Source organism: Ambystoma mexicanum, chromosome 7p (assembly GCF_040938575.1).
Source record: "Ambystoma mexicanum isolate Mex_15411 chromosome 7p, UKY_AmexF1_1, whole genome shotgun sequence".
Lineage (NCBI taxonomy): Eukaryota > Metazoa > Chordata > Amphibia > Caudata > Ambystomatidae > Ambystoma > Ambystoma mexicanum.
The window spans coordinates 827,889,963-827,897,508 of NC_090939.1; positions in this window are offsets into that span (position 1 = coordinate 827,889,963).

Below are 7,546 nucleotides of genomic sequence, written 5' to 3' on the forward strand. Positions count from 1 at the left end.
CCCACCCATGTCCCCTATCACCCCCACCCCCCAGCAGTGCAGGGGCACCCTCCAGCAGGCCCCCACTCATGTCTCCCACCACCCCCACCCCCCAGGGGCACCCTCCAGCATGTCCCCAACCATGTCCCCCACCACCCCCACCCCCCAGCAGTGCAGTGGCAGCCTCCACCAGGCCCCCACCCATGTCTCCCACCACCCCCACCCCCCAGCAGTGCAGGGGCAGCCTCCACCAGGCCCCTACCCATGTCTCCCACCACCCCACCCCCCAGCAGTGCAGGGGCAGCCTCCACCAGACCCCCACTCATGTCCCCTATCACCCCCACCCCCCAGCAGTGCAGGGGCAGCCTCCACCAGGCCCCCACTCATGTCTCCCATCACCCCCAGCCACCAGGGGCAGCCTCCACCAGGCCCCCACCCATGTCTCCCACCACCCCCACCCCCCAGCAGTGCAGGGGCAGTCTCCACCAGGCCCCCACCCATGTCCCCTATCACCCCCACCCCCCAGCCAACAGGGGCAGCCTCCACCAGGCCCCCAACCATGTATCCCACCACCCCCACCCCCCAGCAGTGCAGGGGCAGCCTCCACCAGGCCCCCACCCATGTCTCCCACCACCCCCCAGCAGTGCAGGGACAGCCTCCACCAGGCCCCCACTCATGTCCCCTATCACCCCCACCCCCTAGCCACCAGGGGCAGCCTCCACCAGGCCCCCACTCATGTCCCCTATCACCCCCACACCCCAGCCACCAGGGGCAGCCTCCAGCAGGCCCCCACCCATGTCTCCCACCACCCCCACCCCCCCGCCACCAGGGGCACCCTCCAGCAGGCCCCCACCCATGTCTCCCACCACTCCCACCCCCCAGCAGTGCAGGGGAAGCCTCCACCAGGCCCCCACTCATGTCCCCTATCACCCCACCCCCAGCCACCAGGGGCAGCCTCCACCAGGCCCCCACCCATGTCTCCCACCACCCCCACCCCCCGGCAGTGCAGGGGCACCCTCCACCAGGCCCCCACTCATGTCCCCTATCACCCCCACCCCCCAGCAGTGCAGGGGCACCCTCCAGCAGGCCCCCACCCATGTCTCCCACCACCCCCACCCCCCAGCCACCAGGGGCACCCTCCAGCAGGCCCCCACCCATGTCTCCCACCACCCCCAACCCCCAGCAGTGCAGGGGCAGCCTCCACCAGGCCCCCACCCATGTCTCCCACCACCCCCACCCCAAGCAGTGCAGGGGCAGCCTCCACCAGGCCCCCACCCATGTCTCCCACCACCCCCACCCCCCAGCAGTGCAGGGGCACCCTCCACCAGGCCCCCACCCATGTCCCCTATCACCCCCAGCCACCAGGGGCAGCCTCCACCAGGCCCCCACCCATGTCTCCCACCACCCCCACCCCCTAGCAGTGCAGGGGCAGCCTCCACCAGGCCCCCACTCATGTCCAACTCATGTTCCCCTGCACCCCCACCCCCAGCACTGTGGGGCACCTGCCAGCAGGCCCCCACTCATGTCCAACTCATGTTCCCCTGAACCCCCACCCCCAGCACTGTGGGGCACATGCCAGCAGGCCCCCACTCATGTCCAACTCATGTTCCCCTACACCCCCACCCCCCAGCACTGTGGGGCACCTGCCAGCAGGCCCCCACTCATGTCCAACTCATGTTCCCCTGCACCCCCGCCCCCCAGAACTGTGGGGCACCTGCCAGCAGGCCCCAACTCATGTTCCCAGCCACCATGTCATCACAATCTAGATCCCTGGTCCCTATGGTCAGCCTCCAAATGCAAAACACCCACCCGAGTATTGCATCCACCCACTTAGAAATGGCAATAACATGATAGAACACCAATTGCAAGTTTGGAAACAAACACATGTCCCTCACATACACCCAATGGGTGTCAGTGAATCTCAAAACCCATATCATGATATGCATGAAACCAATGAGATGATACTACACATTGAAGTTTGATAAAAAAAATATGTATTAAAGGAAACATAAATTGAATCAAAAATAAACAAACAGAAATGGGAATGTAAAAAAATGAAAAGAAGCATGTCCGTGAAAAAAAACAAAACCAAAAATCATAATCCAAAGGAATGGTGTCCAAAGTCACAGTCCACAAAAGAAAATCCAATGGAAAATTATGATTGAAAGCCATTGCTCCATGGGTAAATTGTAAAAGAAAAAGAAAATCCAACAGTGAACTATGTACAGATGAACAAGCCAGGGTCCATTATCCCAACAAAAGAAATGAAACCTATCTAACAACACTAACTAATAAAAAAAACTATATACAAAAATGTGGCCCATTGTCCAAAAGGTCCAAAAAAAATCAAAAACAAAGGAAACCTAACACTAACTACATAACTATGTACAAGGGCAGCGGGCTAGTCTGACGGCTCACTTTTGGATGTCCCGGGCCAGGGCATCATCAAACTCCTGCTCAATGTCCCGGAGGCGGTCCTCCTCCATGGCACCGAGGGTCCGCAGGGCCATCGACGTGTCCACCTCCAACCCCCTGCGGATTGCCTCGAGGTACTCGGCCCGCCTCAGGGCCCTCGCATGGAGTTCTCCGCCCTGACCATCGTGAGCCATGCCTCTTCCGCCCGCTGCCGCTCCGCATCTATGGCGTGGCCCAACCGCTGCCACACAGAAGACACTTTCTGTCGTGGGTCCTCCTGCCCTCCGGCTGATGCCTGCCCCTCCGATGTTGAAGGCCCCGAGCCTTCATGGCTCCCACCACGTTGCTGCTGCTGCTGTGCCTCTGCCCGTGCACTGCCTCCTGCTGCCTGCACATCCTCCGCTGGCTGGGGTGCAGTCGTTGATGTGGCCACCCCTGCTGGACGTCCGACTGCCGGCTGTGGCAGGGATGCCTCCTCCACCAGCCTGGCCGCACCGTCAGAGGCAGCTCCACAGGGCACCCAGGTGACTGATGGGTGGGAAGATGGCACGGAGGACGACTGGCGCATAGGGGGTTCAGTTGAGGAGGGGGTCGCAGCAAGCCCCATCAAACGGAGGAATCCGGCCTGGGTGACCTGTCCCAGTAGGCCGACGCGGTCAACGAGCCATTCGAGATGACGTGCAGTCTCCTCATGAAAAGACTGCAGGTCACCTCGCATGGCCCGTTGACGCAACGCCACACCAGTCAGGACAGGCTCAACCCGGACCCGGATAGCCACGTCCGCAGGCAGAGGAAGGCCAGTTGTCGTGAGCTCATCCCCTGCCTGAAAACGGGTCTGGACGTAGGCATCCCTGCTGGTGCAAGATGATGCAGGGACAGGATCAGGGACAGGATTGCACACAGGCACCTCTGCAGCGGCCTGTGCTGCCTCCTGTCCCTGGTCCTGCACTGCACCACTAGCACCAGTGGGATCCCCACCTCCAGACCCCGTCTCTGTTGCTTGCACGGCCTCCTCCTCCACCAAACCCCCCACCAACCTGGATGACTCCGTGCCATCTTCCCCCGTTGGGCCCTGTGGGGTCCCAGCTGCCCCTTCTGCTGCCGAGGAGTCCAACTCCAACCTCCGCCTCTTGGACCTCCCCCCGGCAGCTGCGGCCTGGGATGCGGCACCGGACTCCTCACTCCCCGACGAGATCACAACATGGGAGGGGAGCCGGGCCTTGCGTCTCCGGCTGGCGGTGGGATCCCCGCCGCTGTGCTCCACAGCACCTTCTCCGCCATCTTCATCAGTTGATGCTGCAGACAGGGAGAAATAAAACACAGGCATCAGGGTACTGTACAATGGACGCATACATCCATGACAGTTGTACATGAGTGGCATTGGCAAACCTCAGACATGCCATCACAATCCCCAACACACATGTCATTTCAACTCGTACACATGAGCCATACCACAGCCATATCGCAACTGCCAGCACCATCCATACACATACAACAGCATGAGCAGGCAAAGCTGAGCCAGACATCACATGCAACACTGGAAGTGCACTACACATGTACACACACCACCACACTTGCATGCATGTGTACACCTCTGCCAAGTGTCGCAGTGTTCAGATGGGCATCCATGTCACATCTGCCAATCAGGCTTCCACATCCCGCTGTCACATGCATCCATGTTGCATCACTGTTGCACCCTTGTCAAATACACACAAATGCACATGTACACAGTGCTGATACATGCAGCTGAAAACAACATACATGCGTGACATCACGAACATGTCTACTTACATACACATTCATCCAAACATGTGTGCCCACACAACTGCATTTGGCATGCAAGCCTACACACCAAGCACCATCCATGTCTCACACATTATAGCCCTCGCATGTGTTAGCCTCACGGCCCTGTACACCCCCACCCACACTCGACCCCATATAAACAGATGTGCAACCTGCACACTACTGAAACATCACCACACGCACAGCTCACAATCATGTTGCATGTACACTTACCGCTCGACTCCAGACGGGTCTGCCTCTCAAGGACCTGGACGTGGAGCGCTGGAGATATGCGTTCCAGGACCCTCATCTGATCTTCCGACACGTGGCCCGGGCGCCCCTTAGCATCCGCTGCCTTCAAGAGGCGCTGGGCCTTGTTCAGGGTCCTGGACCTGAAGTCCTCCCAGCGCTTCTTGACATGTTGTAAGTCGCGGACTGCCACCCCCTCTGCGTTGATGGCAGTCACTATGTCAGTCCAGATCTGAGTCCGTCCTTCCTTGTCGGCGCGGGAACTTCTGAAGAGGGCATCATACTGCCCCAGGACTTGCTCCACCAGGACACCAACTTCCCTGGCACTGAAGCTGGTGCCCCTCTGCCTCTCTGGCCGGGGGTTGTCAGTGGTGCCAGATGTTGCAGTGCCCGACATGACAACCCCAGAGGCAGGAGTGGGTGGGCAACTGGGTCCTGGGGCTGGGCTGTGGAGCGATGGAATCCCAGTCGGGAGTCTTCGGTTCCAGCAGGGGTGATCACAGCAACAGCACCCCTGGCTGATGTGCAGGCAGCAAATGGCAGGGCACGTGGGCAGCAGGCAGTCAGGCAGCAGCAGATGGCAGGTGGGAGCGTGCTCGGGGCTCTGGGGGGCAGCAATTCGGCCTTCTGGGCAGGAGCGTGGTCTTCCGTGTGCTTACGCGTGGCCAGCTTGATACGGAGTGATTTGGCACGTGAAAATTCTGCACGTCAGGGTGTAATTCGAGGAAAGGCCCTTAGCGCGTAAGCGCGCCAGCACGCATACGCAATTCATTGGACAGAAGGCCCCTCAAGCGCAAGCGCCCCTGTGACGTGACGCGCAGAGGCGTGCATGGGCATTTCAGCGTGCGTGAAAAACTGCACGTCCGCGTGTAATCCGAGGAAAGGGCCCATGCGCGTAAGTGACGTGACGCGCGCGGGCGTTTCCCTCAGCACGGGTTAAAGGTGAGCAGGCCCAGCAGTTCGCTGTACGTGCCTTTCGTGGAGACCGACGTGTGTTGCTGCTTCCTGTTGTTTCGCGCGCCATCACAACTTCACAGCTATCAAGGACGTATCTCTTCTTTTGGCGGGGGTATTGGCTATGTGTGTTTTTCTGCATCGCGCTAGTCAGACGGTGAGTCGCACACGCTCTTTTTCCCACTGCGGGTGCCCCTGTGTATCGCACCCATTTTCGATGTCATAGTAGCCTGCGTGTCCCACGCGTACGCATTCGTGTTACTGGGTGCCACCGCGTACTGCGGGAGGTTGAATCCACACAGGTAGGCTGCAGGGTTGCGTGCACGGTTTTACTGCAGTTTTGGGGTGCCTGAGCATTGCGTGACCCGTCACTACATCACCAGGGTCACATACAGCCTTGCAGGTGCAGGGGGGCTGTTAACATCTTGCTTCCCACCCCCTTCACCCCAATTGCCCAGGTCAATTGTGGTGTACACCTCCCATTGGCACCACTCCATTTGTGCCGGCACTACTACATCTGTGCCATGGTTGGGAGGCCACCAAAGGTGAGGGGCGCCTCAGCTGGGCGTCCTCCTCGTGGCCGGCGTGGTCGGGGACGTGGCCATGGTGACCAGGGAGTAGGGGGACTCCAGGGTGTCCAGGGCGGCCACAGAGGGGGAAGAGGCAGGGGTGCGCCACTTGAGTACAATGTTGTGCCATGTGTCGGTGCAGTCATGCCACCACCCCCTGTGGTTCCGGGGGATGCAGCTTCTGCATCTGGCACTGGCGCCCGTGTGACCCGGCAGTCCGTTCCATTGACTGCCATGGGCCCAAGGGTAGTGGTAGCTGCAGGTGCAGCTGTGGACACCGCCACCCAGGCTCAGGGTCTGCCAGCGAAGGCTGCGTTGGCACTTGAGGAGCCCTTGGTAGATCTCCAACAGGTCAGGAGGGAAACCATAGGGGCAGGCCGGGCTGCTCAGACCAAGACACCTGTCCCTGGGGCAGTCATGTGATCTGCTGCCCCGAACAGCCGGGTGTTGGCAAGTGCAGGGGCAGATGCACCCAACAGCACCCCGGTTGTGAGTCTGCCAACCAGGACCGTTGCGGTCAATGACCCTGCCACAGCTGATGTTGTTGCGCAGGGTCCATTAGTGGGCACCCAGCTTCCACTGACACAAGTCAGGCCTTTGGTCATCCCTCCACCTGCCACTCCCTTGGCTCAATCCACCGAACCCACTGGCCATACTGGTCAGGGCGGCATTAGCCAGCCAGGGTCTGCGCCACAGTCCAAGAGGAGGAAGGTTGCACCTGCAGCACAGGCTGGGACCCCACACACAGCCACGACCTCCTGCACGTCGAGGAAGAAGCCTTTCTGCAAGCAGGAACTGGACTTCCTCGTGGACTACGTGCGGGGCCACAGCCGTGACATGCTAGTGGGTGCCAATAGTCAGACTACGGCTGCCCAACGTGACACCCACTGGAAGCATGTTGCGGAACATGTCAGTTCATTCGGCCATGAGGTGCGCACGGCGCAAGAGTGCAAAAAGCATTGGAATGACATCAAACGCAGCAATAAGGCTAAGCGTGCCTCTAATTACAACTTGACTCTGGTGACTGGCGGTGGGCCTGCACCAGAGGAGGAAGAGCTCACTCCGCATGAGGCACTCGTTGCGGAGTTCATACCACCTGAATTGGCCGAAGGAGTGGGAGAGATGCTGGACTTTGATGCCAAGTCCAGCGAGTGTTGATGCGTGTTTGTTGAGGACGTGTGTGTTTCACTTGTGGGATGTGTTCTGCATGATTGCCACTACATGTGACGTGTACATGGTTCTGATGTGTAAGTAATGCAATGCTTCCGTCATGCATGTCTCCTCTGCCTGCATGCGGGGACCCCATGTAGGCATGCTCCCTTGCCCCTCCTCCGCCACTCTGCACCCCAGTTCCACCTTTGCACTGGTGTTCTTCAATCTTGCCAATGTGTACTTTCTTGTTCATGCGTCCTGTGTAGATGCTAACTTCCAGCGTGGAATCTGCCAGACATATGCCGTGTGGTACAGCCTTAGTACTTGATGCAGGGTATCTCACTTTTACTGTGCATAGGTCAGATGTCCCGCAGGGACATGAGTGCCCATTCATGCTCCATGTGCATTGCACGCATGCCCCTATGTGTCCTTGACTGGATGATCAC